We start from the raw sequence: 21,702 nt of genomic DNA, 5'->3' as shown, positions 1-21,702 counted from the left end.
TACTTTATCCACTTGGTCTATTTTGCACATTTTTTAAAGATATAGAGAAATTATTTGGGAAGGAGATTAACAGTAATTTGCACAAAGTCTTCTAGCTCTGGAGATAAAATTCTTAGATGACCTAATTATAATGATGCTGAAGCTGAAACTAAAGATGTACTTCCTAACGATGGAAAAACCGTAATATAATGGATGGAAATTCGTGTACCAATTGCTAAATATGAACCACATTACGAGTTAGAACAGCGAGAAAATATTCTGAAAAATCGAAAAATTATGATATCGTATTACGAATTACAAACTTTAGAAGTTGCAGGATTGAGTGAAAACACAAAATTTGAACTTCATGTCACAAATTATTACAACTGTGCTACATTCAGACAAATCATTAAAAAAATCTGTTACTTCACTCTTCATTATCTGACCACATTCATCAACAAAATATATACCTATAAAATGGGAGGAACGAAATTTTCCCACAAGAATTGTGGAATACTAATCCTCCAAACATTTTCTCCAAGCCTGGGATGTATTAGTTTCTTACTGAAAGGTATAAAACAGTGTCAATAACAAAATTATTATCTATTTTCATCACATTGGATTGATAGTAACAATTATTACTACACTCTCCACTTACATTAATGGACCACCAATCAACGTTCAGTAATCACTCACAGATGGCAGGCGGCAGCACTAGCCGTGGAGGGGATGGAAGGGTATCGGGGAATGCAGACAATGGTGAAGTGAGTGTCATAATGCGGAAACGGGCGATTTATCTGACGTCCAAAAAGCCTTTGGCCAAGGGAGGAAGGATTTCCGAAACGGCTAAATTTGTGAACTGCTCGTGTTCCACAGTGGTGAAAGTACAATGTGCATGGCCAAATGTCGGAATGCAAAACCGGCGTCGAGGCGACTGTGTGCAGCACAGTGGTGAACGACGCATGCGGAGATTTGTATGGGCATCTAGAAGTGCTACTGTTGAGCAACTGACAGCCCAGATGAAACAAGAGGCTACCAATAATGCCTCCTTAGCTAGTGTTCAACGAACGTTGGTGCGTTTGGGCCTCTGTAGCAGGTGCCTGGTTCACGCACCCATGCTGACTCCTGTTCATCGCCAATGAGTACTGGAATCTGCACACCAGTACTGCAAATGAACATTCAGTGTGTGGTGACAGGTGTCCTGTTCAGATAGTTCATGTCTTATGCTCCATCAGAGAGATGATCGTTGGCGTGTACGGCGCGATTTGTCTGAAAGCAAACATCCCGCAACAATCGTCGGTTGGATCCAGTGTGGGGAAGGGAGCATTAAAGTCTGTGGAATGATTTCGTGACTTTTCTTAAGTGATCTAGTCATTCTGGAAGGGGGAATGGATCAGCGCAAGTATGCATCTATCCGTAGGGGCCATGTCTACCCTTAAATGGAGTTTGTTTTTCCTCGGCGTAATGTCGTCTACCAACGCATCACTCAGCTCGCGAGGTATGTGCTTGGTTCGAATAGCACACTACAAGTTTACCGTAGTCCCCTGACCACTAAATTCCCGGGGCATTAACCTCTTTGAATATCTGCGGGACACCTCAATCGGGCAGTATGTGTAATGGATATTCATCTGCGAAACCTAGTAAAGCTTGCCACGGCACTGGAGCCTGCATGGCTCCACATCTCTGTCACATCCTTCCAGAACGTCACTGACTTAGTTTCCTGTACGTCCGCGGTGCAGAAGACGGTTATTCATGCATGTGACAGGTGATCACATTAATGTGACTGGACCGCGTATCTGAAGTCCTTATTATTAAATGTTTGTGACGGACTGTCACTATATTGGTTTAAGTATGTAATGTCTTGGAAAGATTAGATACTTGTTGATTCTTGCAAAGGCTTGAGATGGTGATATGTACTCCTTCCCGATTTTTGGCAATTTTTAACGTGTGTTCTGTTTGCGTCTACATTAATGCTGTCATAGGAAGGACACTCTATCTATTAGAAACTTCACTTCATGGTCTGCCTCCTGTTTGTCTATCACATACGATATAATTATCATTTTTATATAAAATAAATTTCGTTATTTCACGTCCATGATCACAAATATTGTAGTCGTTGTGACCATAGACATAAAACAGAGAAATGTATTCTGTATTTTCGATCACTGTTCCATTCGCGACCAAGTCGCAACTTGTGTTTTTATACAAAACCAGTTGATTTTTCATAAATTTATTTGCAACTGAACACACTGCAATGCTTATTAAACGGAGAAGTGTGGCACGTTAACATAATTTGACAATTTGATGAACTGACGTACACTTGATATGTGAAGAACGGTAAATGACTAAATATAGCATGCGATATGTGGCAATAGCTTGTAACACGACTGCAGTTCACTTCCTGTTGTAAGATAAATTTTCCGCAGAAATTTTACAAAATATTTGTCATTTAACGCTTCAGAAATAAGTAACTTACAAAACATTTGTAGAATATGACAAGTAATGTTGTATTAAAATGTGGTCACGGTCTGGCTCTACATTCTTAGCCAAACTGAGCTCCGACGTCATCAGACGAAAATTTAGCCCAGGGGCAATCCTACCATCAGATCTCCAACACATCGTGTGTGTTACAGTCGTGCAAAAAGTTTTAATATTCGCTTATGCCCATAAAAGAATTACGATGCAGGTGCAGTTAATGCACTTGCTGATAAAAATTTCATTTAGCCATTTCGCACAGAAGGATGTATCTGACCCTGTTCCCAACACTCTTGTTCGTAACGACCACAAAACGTGTCACGCTATTTGATTGTTTCATCGATCTGCACGAAGAGGTGCGATGGGGGGCCCTTTCTTGTAACTCGCACAGCAACCATGAACAACAGCAAAAAGACAGCTAATTATCGCACAAATCTTTCACTTGCGTTTTTATAAGCAATTTCAACTTGAAAAATCTGAGAAATGTTAAGATTTTCTGTTTCAAGACAGAATAAGTAACTTTTTTGCTACGTAACTTGGGAACTATTTACGATTTGACTTCTTTCGGGCAAAACAGATGCCGCAGGTGGTTACAGCACTTACTTGTCACTGGTGGCTCACCTTCCAGCAGTGTGACGGAACAGTATTCCGCAGCTGCTGTCAGCAGACCTTCGTATCGCCCCTTAGTCTATCCAACAGCAGGCATTAAACCTGCTAATGTCTGCACCGCAACTCATCACCGGCTGCTTTCGCAACTGTGAAATCACTTCGCTCCATTCCTTGGTAAAGTCGGCCAAGGGTTCCAGACAGCACGGAGCTCAGAAACTCACCGGGCAAGGTATTAGGTGGCCGTCTTAGAGTATTTTAATGGTGTAGAACAAGTGTCAGGCAGTCATGTGATCCTTCATCTTCGATGTAATTCGTGGCAGTGCAGTGATGTGTAGTTGCCAGTTGGCTGCATGGATACATGGATCGACGTCGAAAAATGAGAGAATTGTGTTTGAACGCGCCCATGACCACACCTTGAACGAAGATTCTCGATTCGTTATGTCAACGCGGATTATCGGGTGTGTCTATAACAACTTGCAGCTGTGTAACTTAGCATAAAATTAGTTGTCGTCAAGAGATACAAACCAACAGGAACAGGAGAGAGTTGGTTTCAAACCTGACAAGAATTGCTGCGATCATTGCAGTGGCAAGTGCTTGCAGTGGACATTTGGAGTTGGGTACCTGGCAAAGGGTCATTGGTCACAGAGACACAAAACCGCACATCTTCAATAGACCAAACAACACAGGAACTGGATAATAACTGACTGGAGACGTGTAGCATGGTCCGACGAGTCGTAAGTTTGTCTCCCTTCCCATGATGCAAGGGTTCGAGTGCATTGACAGTCGAAAAGAGCTTTTAACCCGTAGAGTGCATAGGATGTAGTTTAGGCAAGAGGGGATTCTGCGATGTTGGTAGAGTTCTGCCTGCGCTAGTCATCGTTTTATGTTCCACGTGCTTCGCCAGTCACGCGTCGTTTTGCTCCCATGGTAGCAGAATACCGTAACTTAATCTTATTCATGTGTTCAATTTTGTTGTTAACTTTATCACTCATCTCATACCTGCTACTCATTATTTTCGTCTTTGCTCCTTTTATTGTCAGTATTCAACCTTCGCTCAGAAGACCATTTTATTCAGTATATCCCGGAATACTTCCTCGTTTTCAGTGAGGATAGCAACGTCGTCAGCGAATCTTTTCGTTTATAGCCTTTCACCCTAAATTTTAATTCCACTTCTGAATCTGTCTTTTATTTTCGTCATTGCTTCTTCCACGTCGTATTTTACTGTAGAGAGGAAAGATTGTGTCTCTGCTTACACCCTTTTTAATGAGAACACCTCGTTCTTTGTTTTCTATTATTATTGATCTTTCTCAGTTAAATATTTGTATTTTAGCCGTCTTTCCGTATAGCTTACATTCACTTTTCTGAGAATTTCGATCTTCTTGCGCCATTTTATATTACCGAAAACTTTTACTAGATCGACGAATCCCATGAAAGTTTCTTGATTTTTCCTGCCTCGTTTCCGTTACCTGGGGAAACGTCAGAACTCCTTGTCTTACGCCTTGGCTTCTCCTAAAACGCGCCATTTTATGATAAATATAATTATTTTGGCGATCAAGAATAGTGTTTTACAATTTAGTGCCAGTATATTTGCAGGGGTCCTTAGAGACTTTTGTCTGAAGTGATAAAATGGGTCTCATAGGAGGAGAAACATTTTGTTCAAATGTATAAGTGTTAGTCAAATGAAAACTGGACGAACGGCAAAAAGAAGTGTAGTCGCCATAGCTGTTAACACGTTTCCCCCTCTGTTAGAAAAGCAGGCTACTGTCTGCTGGAAAAATGTTTGCGGTTGCCTATGGAACCATGACTGTAACCAGAAGTGTAGCCCTTAGTCCGAAGGCTTCCAAACATATAGGAATCACATGGGAAGAGACCGGTACTACACTACTGGCCATGAAAATTGGTACACCACGAAGATGGCGTGCTACAGACGCGAAATTTAACCGACAGGAACATGATGCTGTGATATGCAAATTATTAGCTTTTCGGAGCATTCACACAAGGCTGGCGCCGGTGGTGACACCTACAACGGGCTGACATAAGGAAAGTTTCCAACCAATTTCTCATACACTAACAGCAGTTGTCCGGCGTTGCATGGTGAAACGTTGTTTTGATGCCTCGTGTAAGGAGGAGAAACGCGTACCATCACGTTTCTGTCTTTGATAAAGGTCGCATTGTAGCCTATTGCGATTGCGGTTTATCGTATCGCGACATTGCTGCTCGCGTTGGTCGAGATCCAATGACTGTTAGCAGAATATGGAATCGGTAGGTTCAGGAGGGTAATACAACGCTGTGCTGGATCCCAACGGCCACGTATCACTAGCAGTCGAGATGACAGGCATCTTATCCACATGGCTGTCACGGATCGTGCAGTCACGTCTCGATCACTGAGTTAGCAGATGGGGGCGTTTGCAAGAGAACAACCATCTGCACGAACAGTTAGACGACGTTTCCAGCAGCATGGACTATCAGCTCGGAGACCATGGCTGCGGTTACCCTTGACGCTGCACCACAGACAGGAGCGTCTGCGATGGTATACTCAACTATGAACCTGGGTACACGAATGGCAAAACGTCATTTTTTCGAATGAATCCAGGTTCTGTTTACATCATCATGATGGTCGCGTCCGTGTTCGGCGACATTGCGGTGAACGCACATTGGAAGCGTGTATTCGTGATCGCCATACTGGCGTATCACCCGACGTGATGGTATGGGGTGCCATTGGTTTCACATCTCGGTCACCTCTTAATCGCATTGACGGCACTTTGAACAGTGGACGTTACATTTCAGATGTGTTACGACCCGTGGCTCTACCCTTCATTCGATCCTTGCGAAATCTACATTTCAGGAGGATAAAGCACGACCGCGTGTTGCAGGTCCTGTACGGGCCTTTCTGTATACAGCAAACGTTCGACTGCTGCCATGCCCAGCACATTCTCCAGACCTCTCACCAATTGGAAACCTCTGGTCAATGGTGGCCGAGCAACTGGCTCGTCACAATATGCCAGTCACTACTCTTGATGAACTGTGGTATCGTGTTGAAGCAGTATGGGCAGCTGTACCTGTACGCGCCATCCACGCTCTGTATGACTCAATGCCCAGGCGTATCAAGGTCGTTATTATGGCCAGAGGTGGTTGTTCTGGGTATTGATTTCTCAGGGTCTATACACCTAAATTGCGGGAAAATGTAATCACATGTCAGTTCTAGTATAATATATTTGTCCAATGAATACCCGTTTATCATCTGCATTTCTCCTTGGTGTAGCAATTTTAATGGCCAGTAGTGTATACGCAGGGTGTGTATAGGCTTCCCAGCGAAACTACTGCGTATAGTCGAAATAACCTTGGCAGCCTGTGGGCGGGATGACCTTACGTTGCGTCCATATAGCCTTACGTCAACAAGATCTCTACGAATGTATCCCTATTAGATTTCTATATTTTTGGAGCCCTGAAGATAGACATTCGTGACCATCGATTAGCTACAGGTGAAGAAGTGCACACCTGAGAAATGGTCAAGGTTCCGTAGACATCCGCAGACATTTATCCATGGTGGTACTGACCGGCTTACCTCAAAGAGGTAGGGCGATTAGTTTTAAAACAATACAGAGTTTAGTTACTTTTCTCCCTATCTGTATCATTTCTGTTTGACTGTCCTTAGAAAATGATTCAATTTCTTTCTAGCAAAACAGATGCTATAGCTCAAAGCTCTTAGTAGCTGTGTTACGCTGCCTGTCAGCTGCGTGACGGCGCCAAGGAATCAGTATTCCTCAGCTGGCGCCAGTAGACGGCCGCGTTGCCACACGTTCCCCGCAACTGAGGCAACCAGCAAGCATGACATCGAAAAAAGTAAAACGTCGGCGTCCGCAGCTCTTCAGCGGCTGCGTTCGCAACTATGCAGCCTCTTCGCCGCATTCTTTGGTAAAGTCGGCTGAAGGCTTTCAGGCAGTGCATGTCTTCTGCCAGTCGTGATCGTTTAGAGTCGAGGATGAATGCCTGCTTGGATGATATACGTGCTTCCAATACAAGATGTTTCCTGCCGCGATGATGAACATGAGGGTTTTGTGAGGAAATCTGCTGCGCTTCTCTCACTTTTACTGCAACATTTGTTTTTCCGTTTCAGAAACCAGACCTTAAAACGATATCTATGAATGTTCATCGTATGAATTACGCGTTTCTTCACCTTTTATCCAGTTTTTAATGTGTTCAGACACCAATAATATGTACGCAGTACTGTGACAAGATTGTGATGATGACAAACGCAAAGCTGTTCGTGTATAATGAACAAAATAAAACAAATATTTGCGATCTAGACTGAACTAATTAATAATAGCGCCAAAGTAACAGCAAAATGGTTGCATCACAGTAAAGGACAGTGATACAGAATCTGAGGTTGGACTTGGGTATTTAAGCCTTTTGTAATAAGTCTCTGCACACATTTTATACTATTTATTTAATAATTTACTAAACACAACAAGGACAATTTCGGCAGCGATATCTGCAGAATAATTTAAGAACAGCTGACGTGTGGTACACTACATGATACAACAAGGTAAATTACAGTTAATAAATAGTTATTTGTTCTATGTAATCAGACCGTAAACAATACCCGGTCGGAGGCCCTATATACAGAATTAATTATAGTTATTCGTAAATGACGCTGGCTACATGATTATTTCAATAAAACTAAAAAATTTTCATTGTTTTTAAGCAGTAAGGAATAACCAAAGACGTTTTCATTCATAACTGCACTAGAAATTGTTAGTTAAAAGAATTTCAAAAAGGAGAAAATTATTGCACTTTATAATCAGAAAATGTATTAAAGAAACAAACACACAATTTAAAAAAAAAGTGCTATTGAAATAGAATTTGAAGAAGGCAGTTTACACAAATATCACTGTCAACATAAGCAATGGCAACAAGGTCAGTCAAGTATTCAAAACGCATTCGTATCTGAAACTTCCTGGCAGATTAAAACTGTGTGCTGGACTGAGACTCGAACTCGGGACCTTTGCCTTTCGCGGGCAAGTGCTCTACCAACTGAGCTACCCAAGCACGACTCACGCCCCGTCCTCACAGCTGTACTTCTGCCAGTACCTCGCCTCCTACTTTCCAAACTTTACAGAAGCTCTCCTGCGATCCTTGCAGAACTAGCACTCCTGAAAGAAAGGATATTGCGGAGACATGGCTTAGCCACAGCCTGGGGGATGTTTCCAGAATGAGAAAGTGCAGAGTGAAAATATCAATCTGAAACATCCCCCAGGCTGTGCTTGGGTAGCTCAGTTGGTAGAGCACTTGCCCGCGAAAGGCAAAGGTCCCGAGTCCGAGTCTCGGTCCGGCATACAATTTTAATCTGCCAGGAAGTTTCATATCAGCGCGCACTCCGCTGCAGAGTGAAAATCTCATTCTCGCATTTGTATCTGTCAGCCAACAGCACCTCACAGGCAAACCTAAAATTTTTAACGTTAAATCCTTTAAAAGAGAGCAGAGGCAGCTGTCTGAATTTAGATGCAATTCGAGTTAAAGAGAAGTGCAGGAAATCTTAAGCATTAAGAGTCAGGTAAACACCAAGTAGGCTAGCAAGGAAAGACAGTTACGATATTGCAGTACCTGTGTTGCTCAGAAGTGTAATTCAACGTTTCCGCGTTGTGGTGACTACAGCCGTTATGAAATACATGAAATATATTCGCAATTACGAATATGGACAACCATAGCTGTATAATGGAATGACAATAATGAAAATTTCTGCCGGACCGAGAGTCGAATCTGCATTTCCCACGTGTCGCGGAGCTGTCGCCTTACCTTTGGGTTATGCGAGCGCGACTCACGGGCAGACCCAAAATTCCATGTCGTCAGCCATTTATCTACAACCTACACACGTACATTCGTTATGTGTATTCATGTATAGGAAATTTTCATTGTCGTCGTTTCATTTTACAGTTGATGCTTGTCAATATTCACAACTGCGAATACATTTCATGTATTTCATAATGGCTGTACTAACTGCAGTGGCTGTTCCTTCGTACACTCGTGCATGTACAAAGGAATATAGCATCGTACTTAAGAACAAAATAGGCACTGCATATTCGTATGTATCCGCCGACTCTGGGCAAGCGAGTTCGAATTAAAACGTCTCTCCTGTACGGGAATATACAGGGAAGCGCCAAAGAAACTGGTAAACCATTAATATTCAAATACAGAGATATGTAAACAGGAAGAATACGGCGCTACGGTCGGCAACGTCTATATAAGACAACAAGTGTCTGGCGCAGTTGTTAGATCGGGTACTGTGCTACAATAGCAGGTTATCAAGAGTTAAGTGAGTTTGAACGTAATGTTATAGTCGGCACACAAGCGATGGGACACGGCAACTACGAGGTAGCGATGAACTGGGGATTTCCCTTACTACCATTTCACGAGTGTACTGTGAATATCAAGAATCCAGGAAAACATCAAATTTCCGTCTTCACTGCAACCGGAAAAAGAAGCTGCAAGAACGACATCAACGACGAATCCTTCAACGGGACAGAAGTGCAACTCTTCTGCAAACTGCTGCAGGTTTCAATGCTAGGCCATCAACAAGTGTCAGCGTGCGAACCATTCAACGAAACATCATCGATATGGGCTTTCGGAGTCGAAGGCCCATTCGTGTACCTTCGATGACTGCACGACGCATAGCTTTACAGCTCGCCTGGGCTCGTCCACACCGACATTGGACTGTTCGTGACTGGAAACATGTTGCCTGGTCGCACGAGTCTCGTTTCAAATTGTATCGAGTGGATGGACGCGTACGGGTATGGAGACATCCTCATGAATCCAAATAACCTGAATGTCAGCAGGGGGCTGTTCAATTTGGTGAAGGCTCTGTAATGGTGTGGGGAGTGTGCAGTTGGATTCATATGGGACCCCTGATATTTCTCTACACGACTCTGACATGTTATACGTAGGTATGAATCCTGCCTGATCACCTGCATCCATTCATGCCCGTTGTGCAATCCGACTGGCTTGGGCAATTCCTGAAGGACAATGCGACACCCCACACGTCCAGAATTGCTTCAGAGTGGCTCCAGGAACACTCTTCTGAGTTTAAACACTTCCGCTGACATGAAAAGTATTGAGCATATCTGGGATGCTTTGCAACGTACTGTTCAGAGGAGATCTCCACCCCCTAATACTCTCAAGCATTTATGTAGAGCCCTACAGGATTCGTGGTGTCATTGCCGCGAGTACTACTTCATACATTAGTCGAGTCCATGCCACGTGGTGTTGCTCACTTCTGTATGCTCGTGGGGGTCCTACACGATATCACGCAGGTGTACCAGTTGCTTTGGCTCTTAAGTGTACATAATGAATGTTCGAGTGCGGCTTGTAGAGACATAGTTGACTACATATGGAGGTTCTTTACTTCACAAGGGTATGACTGTATGGACAGTTCTAATCTCAAGTATGACATTCGTACAACTAGCAGGAGTAAACTTAACCGCTCCGTTCGCTATCAACATTAGACTGGATAGAGCGAGCTCACCGTAGTGTCAGTAGGAAGTACAGCCGACATAGCTTACGATGAGGCTATCCAGTTCGAATGCAATAGGTAGGAAAAGTCCCCATTCTCACACCGTAGGATCCATAGTTGTCATAACACGGAGCCTTCAACAGCACAAGCCCACGATATCGGGTCACAATCACGCCGAAGACGACACTCGTACCAAACACTGTCGGCCGTTCCGTACTATAGCGCGCCAATGTGATACTTCTAATTAGTGGTAAAAGTGATTACAGTGACATAAGCTTAACAATGAATATTTACCACAAATAATGTATTGAAACTTCAGGTTTCTCGGTGAAATATAAAGATTCTATGAAGTAATAAAGTAACAGTTGTGTGACTAGGGCCTCCCTTCGGGTAGACCGTTCGAAGGGTACAAGTCTTTCGATTTGACGCCACTTCGGTGACTTGCGCGTCGATGGGGATGAAATGATGGTGATTAGGACAACACAACACCCAGTCCCTGAGCGGAGAAAATCTCTGACCCAGCCGGGTCTAAGGATTGACATTCTCCGCGCTGACCACTTTTTTTCTTTTCCTTCATTTTTTTTCGGTATTGTTCCTTGCGTTTGGTCTGGGCGGACGTCACAAGACAGCCATTCAAGTTGATTGTTGGTTCCTTTACTCAGTTTTTTTAATACAGAGGGCGAACAGCCCACAAGGGGTGGACATTCTATGAACTACTACATAGAGGCCATGTTTCTTCTGTCCTATCCCTTGTCTTCATGATCTTGTTGCATAGGTCTCGTCTTGCACTCGTGGCTCTGTACGCCACTCGCACTGCATGCTGCTTGCTGCATATTCGTGTAATTTGAATTACCGCTAAATAACAATTATCAGTGTCGAATTCTAATAGTTTGTTCTTGCTTTGAATTGGAACTTTTTTCCTCTTTTTACCATTTACTTAAATGCGGCCAGAGCTTGATAACGACGAAAGCTCGCATGGAATTTTAATCTATTTCCAAAAGTAGCTTAAAATTAGTTTTCTTTCATTTTTCGCGCTCTACATTCTGAACAGCCTGTATTTTAAAGTCATCTACGACGCACGATTTCACAGTTAACACAGCACGGTCATCTTTGATTGTTGAAAACTTATCTTTAAGTAAAACTACCCTAGCAGAAGCTTTCATTAACTTTGGATTGAGCCTGACTAAGCAATATTTGATAATTAAATGGATTTTCAATTTATTTCAATTCAGAAAGAAAATTGTATAATATCCATTACAGAGATAATTTTTCGTAGCAGTAAAATACACTCCTGGAAATTGAAATAAGAACACCGTGAATTCATTGTCCCAGGAAGGGGAAACTTTATTGACACATTCCTGGGGTCAGATACATCACATGATCACACTGACACAACCACAGGCACATAGACACAGGCAACAGAGCATGCACAAAGTCGGCACTAGTACAGTGTATATCCACCTTTCGCAGCAATGCAGGCTGCTATTGTCCCATGGAGACGATCGTAGAGATGCTGGATGTAGTCCTGTGAAACGGCTTCCCATGCCATTTCCACCTAGCGCCTCAGTTGGACCAGCGTTCGTGCTCGACGTGCAGACCGCGTGAGACGACGCTTCATCCAGTCCCAAACATGCTCAATGGGGGACACATCCGGAGATCTTGCTGGCCAGGGTAGTTGACTTACACCTTCTAGAGCACGTTGGGTGGCACGGGATACATGCGGACGTGCATTGTCCTGTTGGAACAGCAAGTTCCCTTGCCGGTCTAGGAATGGTAGAACGATGGGTTCTATGACGGTTTGGATGTACCGTGCACTATTCAGTGTCCCCTCGACGATCACCAGAGGTGTACGGCCAGTGTAGGAGATCGCTCCCCACACCATGATGCCGGGTGTTGGCCCTGTGTGCCGCGGTCGTATGCAGTCCTGATTGTGGCGCTCACCTGCACGGCGCCAAACACGCATACGACCATCATTGGCACCAAGGCAGAAGCGACTCTCATCGCTGAAGACGACACGTCTCCATTCGTCCCTCCATTCACGCCTGTCGCGACCCCACTGGAGGCGGGCTGCACGATGTTGGGGCGTGAACGGAAGACGCCCTAACGGTGTGCGGGACCGTAGCCCAGCTTCATGGAGACGGTTGCGAATGGTCCTCGCCGACACCCCAGGAGCAACAGTGTCCCTAATTTGCTGGGAAGTGGCGGTGCGGTCCCCTACGGCACTGCGTAGGATCCTACGGTCTTGGCGTGCATCCGTGCGTCGCTGCGGTCCGGTCCCAGGTCGACGGGCACGTGCACCTTCCGCCGACCACTGGCGACAACATCGATGTACTGTGGAGACCTCACGCCCCACGTGTTGAGCAATTCGGCGGTACGTCCACCCGGCCTCCCGCATGCCCACTATACGCCCTCGCTCAAAGTCCGTCAACTGCACATACGGTTCACGTCCACGCTGTCGCGGCATGCTACCAGTGTTAAAGACTGCGATGGAGCTCCGTATGCCACGGCAAACTGGCTGACACTGACGGCGGCGGTGCACAAATGCTGCGCAGCTAGCGCCATTCGACGGCCAACACCGCGGTTCCTGGTGTGTCCGCTGTGCCGTGCGTGTGATCATTGCTTGTACAGCCCTCTCGCAGTGTCCGGAGCAAGTATGGTGGGTCTGACACGCCGGTTCAATGTGATCTTTTTTCCATTTCCAGGAGTGTATATCTATGATCTCAGAATAATATTCCCAACTTTCACTTTACGTAAAGGATGTATTTGAAGTGAAATTCCAATTATTAAATTTAGCAAGAGAAGTTCATAATAATAATTGTTATTCATTCTTGCTTTCGCAATAATTGTTTTGAGAGATATTTTCTCAAGTTCCAGAAACAAAATCACTGAAGTTATGAAAAAGCTACAGGTGCGATCTAGTTTATCAGGGAGCCACGCGGAACCTTTTGTGCCATCGACGGTAATAAGAGCACAATCAATATTGACGTATCAGTTAGTAAATAAAGAAACTTTTTGTTATTATGCGTACATAGTAAAGCAGGAAAAATACATTATTAAATTTGTTTATGAGGGGGGGGGGGGGGGTTTACAGAGGTTGAGATTCGTTACCTAGAGCTGCGCCTTGCAGCAACAACAATGGCTGTAACCCTGCTGGACATCGGGTCGAACTGAGCTTCAATGACAGATACGTGCACGTCATTCCACGCTACTTATCACCTGGAGAAAGATGTGCCAGTCTCTCAGCAACCAATGATCAGATGTTTTCACTACGTGAGAGATAGTGCTGACCATTACAACAGACGAAAGCCCCTTACTGTCGACGTAGGACAGTCGAACATAGGCAACACACGTTACCTTGTTGAAAGGGTACCGTCAAGAAGGTCTCGAATATGGGGCGTAGCCACCGATCTGAAATCATCAGAGATGTGACGGCTACTGTCCATATTATCAGCTATGCGATCCACAAGCTGTTGTGTAAGCAATGGCACGCATACTATGGAGCAAGACGCTGAGCCCACATGAATATGATGACTGCACTCTGGCAACGTTCGTTCTCCTTGGTGCTTCCGAACACGGGTATGTCCATCGTGATGCTGTACGCAGAACAGAGTCTCGACTGAAAAGATTACGTGCCAGTGCCGTGTCCATTACCGTCGCTTAGTGCATCACTGATGCCGCACCTCTTTCTGTTGCGCCCTCAAGGGAAAACGCAACAACGCTCGCCGTCCTGACAGTCCGTTGTTGAACCAGATGCCGTGGCGCTGGAAGTGTGTCTGCTCATATTGCTGGGAACAAGCCGATTTTCACACTCAAGAGACTTATTTCTCGTGATTATACGGTTGTGTACAGTCGGGCGAACGATATTTGCCCTCTCGGGTGACGGTCACGTGGAACTTTGAGATCTTGCATACCGTTGAGAATTATCCTACAGAATCGATGTATTCTGTATTCGGATGACCGTCGTGGGATCCCGAGCAACGCGAGAAACCATATCACTCATTTATGATTCACAATCTGGACAGGGCACGATCCTGCCGCAGTCGAATTCCGACACTTTCTGGCAAACCGTTCTCCTTCTAACACGAGGCAAATAAGTAACCTTGAAAAGTAACTTCTGAATGAGAAAGAGGATGAGTAATGTTTCCTTATATAAAGAACGTAGATGGCATTACCCTTAACTAATTTGTACAGTTGTGCTGAAATACTAATCATCTACATATTGTAATATGTCGTAGCCAATATGCCGACTTGACGTTTCTTGCAAGACGTATTCTGGATGTTGCAACTTTAGAGACCTTGCAATGTAGTATGTTGACGCAGCTGAAACTGCTTAACTTGTCACCCCGAGGAGTTAAAGATTTTACTTCTATCCTCTTCAGCCCAAAAGTGACAATACCCTTTACATTTCGGCTTAAATCCTAAATTCACGTTTTGCTTTTGATTTTTCGTGGCATTGCTCTAGCCTGCTACATCTTTTAAGTATCTTCAGGTGATTGGGTTCATATGGCTCAAATAGCTCTGAGCACTGTGGGACTTAACTTCTGCGGTCATCAGTCCTCTAGAACTTAGAACTAATTAAACCCAACTAACCTAAGAACATCACACACATCCATGCCCAAGGCTGGATTGGAACCTGGTAACGTAGCGGTTGCGCTGTTCCAGACTGTAGCGCCTAGAACCGCTCGGCCACTTCGGCCGGCTCAGGTGTTTCGTAATTAACGTCATGAACGAAGCTGAGAGTAATGAGTGCACAGGTTTCAGTAACGAAACAGATCATATTTCGTAATACAAAAATGTGATCACTTCCGTGAATTAAATTTAGTTTTACTGAACACGGCGTTAGTCACACTGAGGTCTCAGGTTTAGGTCTGATCATAGTGCCACTGCAGCGTCCACGAGATTGACTTGAACACTCGTCGACTATCGACCAGAGCAATCAACCTCCATTGTCCAACAGCGCCCTTGACAATCATCGATAAACTGAAGCAGATGCTCATTAGTCACCACATTTCTGACGCAGAACAGCACCGCGCCATATTTGTTCTCACTGCACTGTTAGAAAGCAACAGTGCTACCTCGTATGTACGTATGTCATCGAGAGAAGTCGTCCAGCGGTGAACATCATTTGTATGATTTTCTCTTGTTTTCTGCTGTACGAAAACTTCCTGAAACTTATTCTCTTCAGCGACAGTACAGAGACATAATAAGTGCCACTGAAGGTACGTTCTCAGTATTTAATTCATGTTTAAGTGACACCTACTCAATGCAAAGATGAAGAGCAACTTCATTCAGTAATCTCCTCACCAGTCCCCATTTTGCATTATTTGGTGCTTTTGTAAACGCTGTTTTGGTCAACCTCATCCTCTCAGATCTTCCTCTTGTTTAGTTAGCTACGTCTTTGTTGGTGGTTCAGCTGGTCTTCTGTTCTCACGACCTACTTACATTATAGCTCTTGCTTACATCTCTCCTCCCGTCATTCTTGTGCGCAATATTCTATTCACACAATTTCCCCTCACATTTTCTACAACCGCGGGGTCCTATCTCACGTTGCACGCTAATTCCTGGTACTGAGCTATTCCGCTGTGTCAATCTCTCCTGACTGCTCCCAGTATCCACCTTGCTTAAAAGTATGCTGATGAATTACGTTCCTACGTTCGGAAGCATTTGGCGTTATGACTCACACGCCAACGTTCACGACTGTTTCTCGTTATACAGATGTTCCTAAACATAAATTTATCAGCAGTCGGTAATAACACTGTGAATCGCCTACAATATGCTCCTAATTTAGTCATTTAAAACTAGTATCGTCAATAACCTTGCGTCTATATCCCCGCAGTTTCATGCGTTCAAAATTATTATTACATTATTTCGTTCCTTTGTTGATAATATTGTTACGTATGAGGTAGCTCCACTAACATTCTCTGTACCCATGAATGTATTTCATTTCCATTCAAAAACTGTTTCATATATGCCTGGTGCAGTATTCAGCCTACTATACTGCTCATTTAATACTTTTTATTTAGTTTGCGACAAATCATATTTTTCTTAATTCGGCTTTTATGTCAGAGTTTAAAATAATACGCCGTTTCCTGTGACCAAAGATCTGAGAATTACTGCAACAAAAATTAATCTTTCAGTTCCTGTAGCGGATGAATCATTTTCTTTTGTGAAAATGTAAGTAGGAGGTACAGACATAGAAACGAAGTGGTTCTGATTCGGTTTCACACGCATGCCTATGCTTCACCTGAACTGACTTTATTAAAGCATAGGAGATATAATACAGAGACCCTTACTGTTGTTCAATTACGCATCTCGCAATCCAAGTTGGGAGTGATGGAAACGAACGGTGGCATATTATTAAGAGATATTAAAGGCTTTAGGGATTATTACTCTGCCAGCGGTAGCTATGTACTTGTTCAGTAGCAGTGTGAACAGCATGATTCTACGATCTACCGGTTCTTGCTGTATGTCTGACTCAGATGGTAACATTATTGAGCGTGAACCAGAGAATACAGTGTATGCATTCCCAGAAAGGTAGAAAGAGCTGTGAAAATTAGAAAAGAAGGATCTCATGCCATGCAAAAGACAGTCTTATCTTTTTGTGTTTTAATCTTCTTTCAACAGTAATGAAATTGATGTACTACTATCTAGCTGTATCACGACGTAGAATTTTTTCTACGATAATTTCTTCAGTAGCGATTGTAGAAACTAATGGAAAGTTTGCACCAAGTGCAACTACTTGTAGTATATAAAACTGTACTTCTCTTTTTATAACTTCCAGGGGTAGTCACGTGTTTTCAGACTGGCCTCAGCTGCCTGCTTCCACAATATTATCAGTGCACTTAATTTTCAGTATCATCCTGTAGCATCATATATCAAACGACTCAAATCCAAATTTTCCCTCAGTCCGTGATTCACTTAAATAGAATGCTGTGTTCATAAACGCATATCTCAGAAATTTCTGTTCAAAGTAAGGCCTACGGTTTTAAAGTGGGATATGTACGCTACGTAAAATTACAGGTAAAGAGATTCGTAGTTCACTTCATGTAGTGCAGTGGATTTTGAACATGCCTTTTTACTTACAGAAACATTTGCCTCTTTTTCTGCCGGGTACTATCTCTCGCCTGTTTGCAGGCTCTCCACAAAGAGACAGATATTCGAGTCCAGGTAGAAGACAAACTTTTCATCATTACTGGATGGGCACGAGGAGGAACGGTAGAGGCAGTCAAATTTCTGATTACCTGACTTTGGACCAACGTGAAATTAAGGTTAATTTTCAGACCTCTTCTCAGTGTCTCATGAAATGAGAAACCGTGGCACTGCTAATGATGAAGGTCCGTCGTATGAGAGGGTAAGGTTTCTCAGTGGTTCGCGTTGTACTTTTCGAGAGCGGTGGACTACGTGTCGGCACAATTTCTGTTGTCATCTTTCTCATATCTTCATCATGATTGACAGCGACAGAGCAAACAGAATACTCCACTACCATCACAGTAGCTGTTACGATACAAGTACATTTGAGGGTCTTGACACACAAGAAGCAAAGGCTTGAACGAAGACATGAGCGACACGACTAAATGAAAAAGCAAACGAAAAAAAAAAATCTTCTCTCTTGAAAAATTGATGTTAGAGCAGTCCAATTAAAGCTTTGTGCTCCAACGTCAAGTTAACATTGCAAATAATACTGAAGCAAAGACACACTTAAAAATGAGTTCAGAAGAGGTCCATCCATATCCTACATGTTCATTGAATGAAATCATTCTCCTGTTTGTTTTATCGTAAGAAATTTCACATAACATCTGTACATTTTAGAGTAGGCTCTAGAGAGACCGTGATATGCAATGTACTCAGTTTTCTTCGTACTTGAACACTGCTGTAAAAATTTAACATGAGAATCCGTTACTGTTCACTTCACATCTTGTTTTCTCCACTGATTAACGAATAATTGGAGTCGCTTTAAATTAAGCGAGTGTCAACTCCGCCATGTGTCCGCATTACGTGAGGCACACATCAGTTGCTGGTCTGTGAGAACCATGTTTACGCCATTCCCTTCGCCGATGTGTTAGGTGCTGATAGAGCACGAATTTCTGTCGTGAGCGTCGAAACAGAGCAGTGCTGGTTGCCAAAACAGTTTTCAACGATTGGTTGTCTCTTCTAGTTACGATGTGGGGTTCCCTTCGTCATCTTTAGTCAATGGACAGACGTCCATCTTACTTCGAAGTTCTAAATATTAGACTCGCGCAAGTGTAGGAAGACTGAGAACGTCTGTACACACTTGTTACATGTGTAGCATCCAATCAAGTGACATTGTTTAGTATCTAAGAACGGCAAGTACTGGTATCTCGCTGTGTTTATGTTTCCGCACATCTTTCACTGAGGTAGGTAACTTTCCCACTTTCGAATATCCACCAATTTCAAAGTACTTAATTGACGGAAATCGTGAAATAACAGTGCATTATTGGTAATGATGATGATGACAACGTTCTATTGGAACAGATCAATATCTGATTTTCTGTGGTCGATTACTCGTCACGTCATACTGTTAGTGGACTACTTTATCAGACCCTAGTGTAGCACTGCATCTTTAGCAAGCTAAACGTGTCTCGTCGTTTCGAGATACTATGAAGAGTATTACGTTCCACCGATGATATTATAATTTTTGAGCAAAGACGCTGAACAACGTGATAATCTTTACAGCTCTCCGTAATTGTTTTGATTAAACATAAAACACAAAATAAGTAAATAGAATAATCATATGTGCGCAATGAATATCTTACTTATGCACAGTAATTTTCTTAATTTTGGTAAAAACCTCAGCATGAAACCGGAAGACATGGAAGATATATTTCTAGATATGAGTTACTCTACTTCGAACTTATAAGAAACAGTTGAATTAAAGGTCAACTAATTATATAATTTGTTCTCTTTATAGTGTAACCAAATAATTTATTGACTGTTCGAAATTAGTTAATCCACGAGGCATAAACGGTAATTACATTTCACTCTCTGTGATCGATAGGCTCTGCGCTGCTTCTAAACTTCGTGCAAAAGTATTAAAATCGAGTGGAAGATTATGGGGAAGGACAACGGCCGTGTTGTTGTGAACGGAAGCGTGCTCAAATTTGCCTTCAGCTATTCCGGGAATATGCGGAGAACCTAAATCCGATTAGACAACCTTAATTCCTCTCTAATAATAGTCCTACACTGTGAACAGCAGCAGACAATAGTTAAAATACACTAACTTCCTACAGTGCATTTCGAAGTATATTAAATCATGTTCTGAGACATGCCTTCTATGTCTTATGATTTGACGCTAGTCTCAGTGGTTATAATGTTCTGACCAAAATTAGGAAAATCTCAAAACTACAGAATACATGAATTTCTGAAGCGAATAACAAACACAGACACTTTAGAAAGGTAAATAATATATACTATCGGAGTGGAATTCATATTAATTATCTTGTAGAGCGCTTTATCAATGCTGTAGCGCTGCGCGGGGTAGCCAGGCGGTCCAAGGCGTCCTGTCACGGTCCGCGCGGCTTGCCACGTCGGAGGTTCGAGTCCTCCCTCGGGCGTGGGTGTGTGTGTTGTCCTTAGCGTAAGTTAGATTAAGTAGTGTGTAAGCTTATGGACCGATGATCCATGCAGTTTGGTTCCATAAATTTACAAATTTTCCAATGCCGTAGCTCTGCAAGAGCCAGAAACATTAATGAATTTTTAAAGCTAATGTTAAAATAAATAAAGGTTTAGGCTAAGATTTATTCCTTCAAGAAACTACTTCTGAAATAGTTATTATTCTTATTTCTGTATACCGAAATATTTTTCAATACACTCTCTGTCTCTCAGTGGCATGTTATACACAGTGATTCACGTAACATTTTCATCTCAAAATATCGGTACTCGTTTAATATACTGTAATTCTGAGAAAGTTTTCACTTTACTTCTTAGCTGTATTAGTTACAGAGACGCTAGCGTAAACTTCGCTTTTTGGAATGAAACTATAATCATTTCCACGGATTATATCTTAATTCTAGAAGAGATAGATTCCACAGCGTTTCACTTTCCAAAACCGATTACTAGTTTCTGAGTAATTATAATATTTAGAACAAGACTTATCTGTTTTGAAGATGAAACCGATTCCTGTATTATGCCGAAGTTCGTGATTTCATAACCAAATAAGCTAACACATAACATCAGATAAGAAGGAAACTGAACATTACTCCGCCACAATGCTAGCATAAATGGAGCACAGAGGAAATGTGGCTTTCATTCTGCCAGTGTCGTTCACCCCCGTCGAGTACCATTACTTACAAAAGAAAGTGTCATTCATAAACTAAGAGCAATTAGATATGGAACTTATTAATGGAGAATGAGGAAGGAACACGAGGACAACAGATGACTTGTGCGTGAAAAGCTATCCCGACAGACTGTGTCAACAAGATTCACAATTCAGCAAATGAGAAAAGAGTTACTACTGGAAGAGTACTAGACACAGCGTAAGTAGGAAGAATGCAACGAGAGGAGTGTACGAAATTGTTGCTCATAATCCATGTGCTAACGGGAGTGCCTCTACGTGTTACTTAACCAGCCGGTTAAGCAGAGGGACTGCAGAAGGCGCATGGAATTCCGTCGCTCGGTTCTGATGCTATATAAGGGCTATAGGTTCTTTCCCCAAAGAATTATCTTTACCAATGAACGTACCTTTAAGAATCATAAAAACTTGTATGTAAGTAATACGCTTTATTAAGCCAATAAGAATCCGCACTGACTGAGGCTGTTAATGATCGCCGGCCGTTGTGGCCGAGCGGTTCTAGGCGCTTCAGTCCGGAACGGCGCTGCTGCTACGGTCGCAGTTTCGAATCCTGCCTCAGGCATGGATGTGTCTGCTGTCTTAGGGTAGTTAGGTTTCAGTAGTTCTAAGTCTAGGGGACTGATGACCTTAGATGTTAAGTCCCATAGTGCTCAGAGCCATTTGAACCATTTGTTAACGATCAGTGGCAGTGGAGTGTGAATGTTTGGTACGGGGATATTGGGGACCAAGTCACCGTTACCTACTTCAGTAACGGGTAAAAGATACGCACAATTTATTACCGTACTGCTATCGACTTTCCCGGAGGGAGTCCCAGTTAAAATAC

At 43.0% G+C, this 21,702-nt stretch overlaps 1 protein-coding gene across 2 annotated transcripts in view; it reads left to right on the top strand.

Moving 5' to 3' along the window:
- Positions 1–21,702, top strand: part of LOC126329483 (glucose dehydrogenase [FAD, quinone]-like) — a 170,500-nt gene that overhangs the window by 23,851 nt on the left and 124,947 nt on the right. The window contains exon 1 of one of the 2 annotated variants that reach the window (XM_049996161.1): positions 18,690–18,945. The exons of the other annotated variant lie outside the window; for it this stretch is intronic. The gene's annotated coding sequence lies outside the window, so the exon portion shown is untranslated. Of the gene's footprint in view, positions 1–18,689; positions 18,946–21,702 lie in introns of those variants that run through there. 2 annotated transcript variants of the gene reach the window in all.

This window comes from Schistocerca gregaria, chromosome 2 (assembly GCF_023897955.1).
Source record: "Schistocerca gregaria isolate iqSchGreg1 chromosome 2, iqSchGreg1.2, whole genome shotgun sequence".
NCBI lineage: Eukaryota > Metazoa > Arthropoda > Insecta > Orthoptera > Acrididae > Schistocerca > Schistocerca gregaria.
Note: the sequence above shows the minus strand (reverse complement) of the source record. Positions and strands in the feature narration are given on the sequence as shown.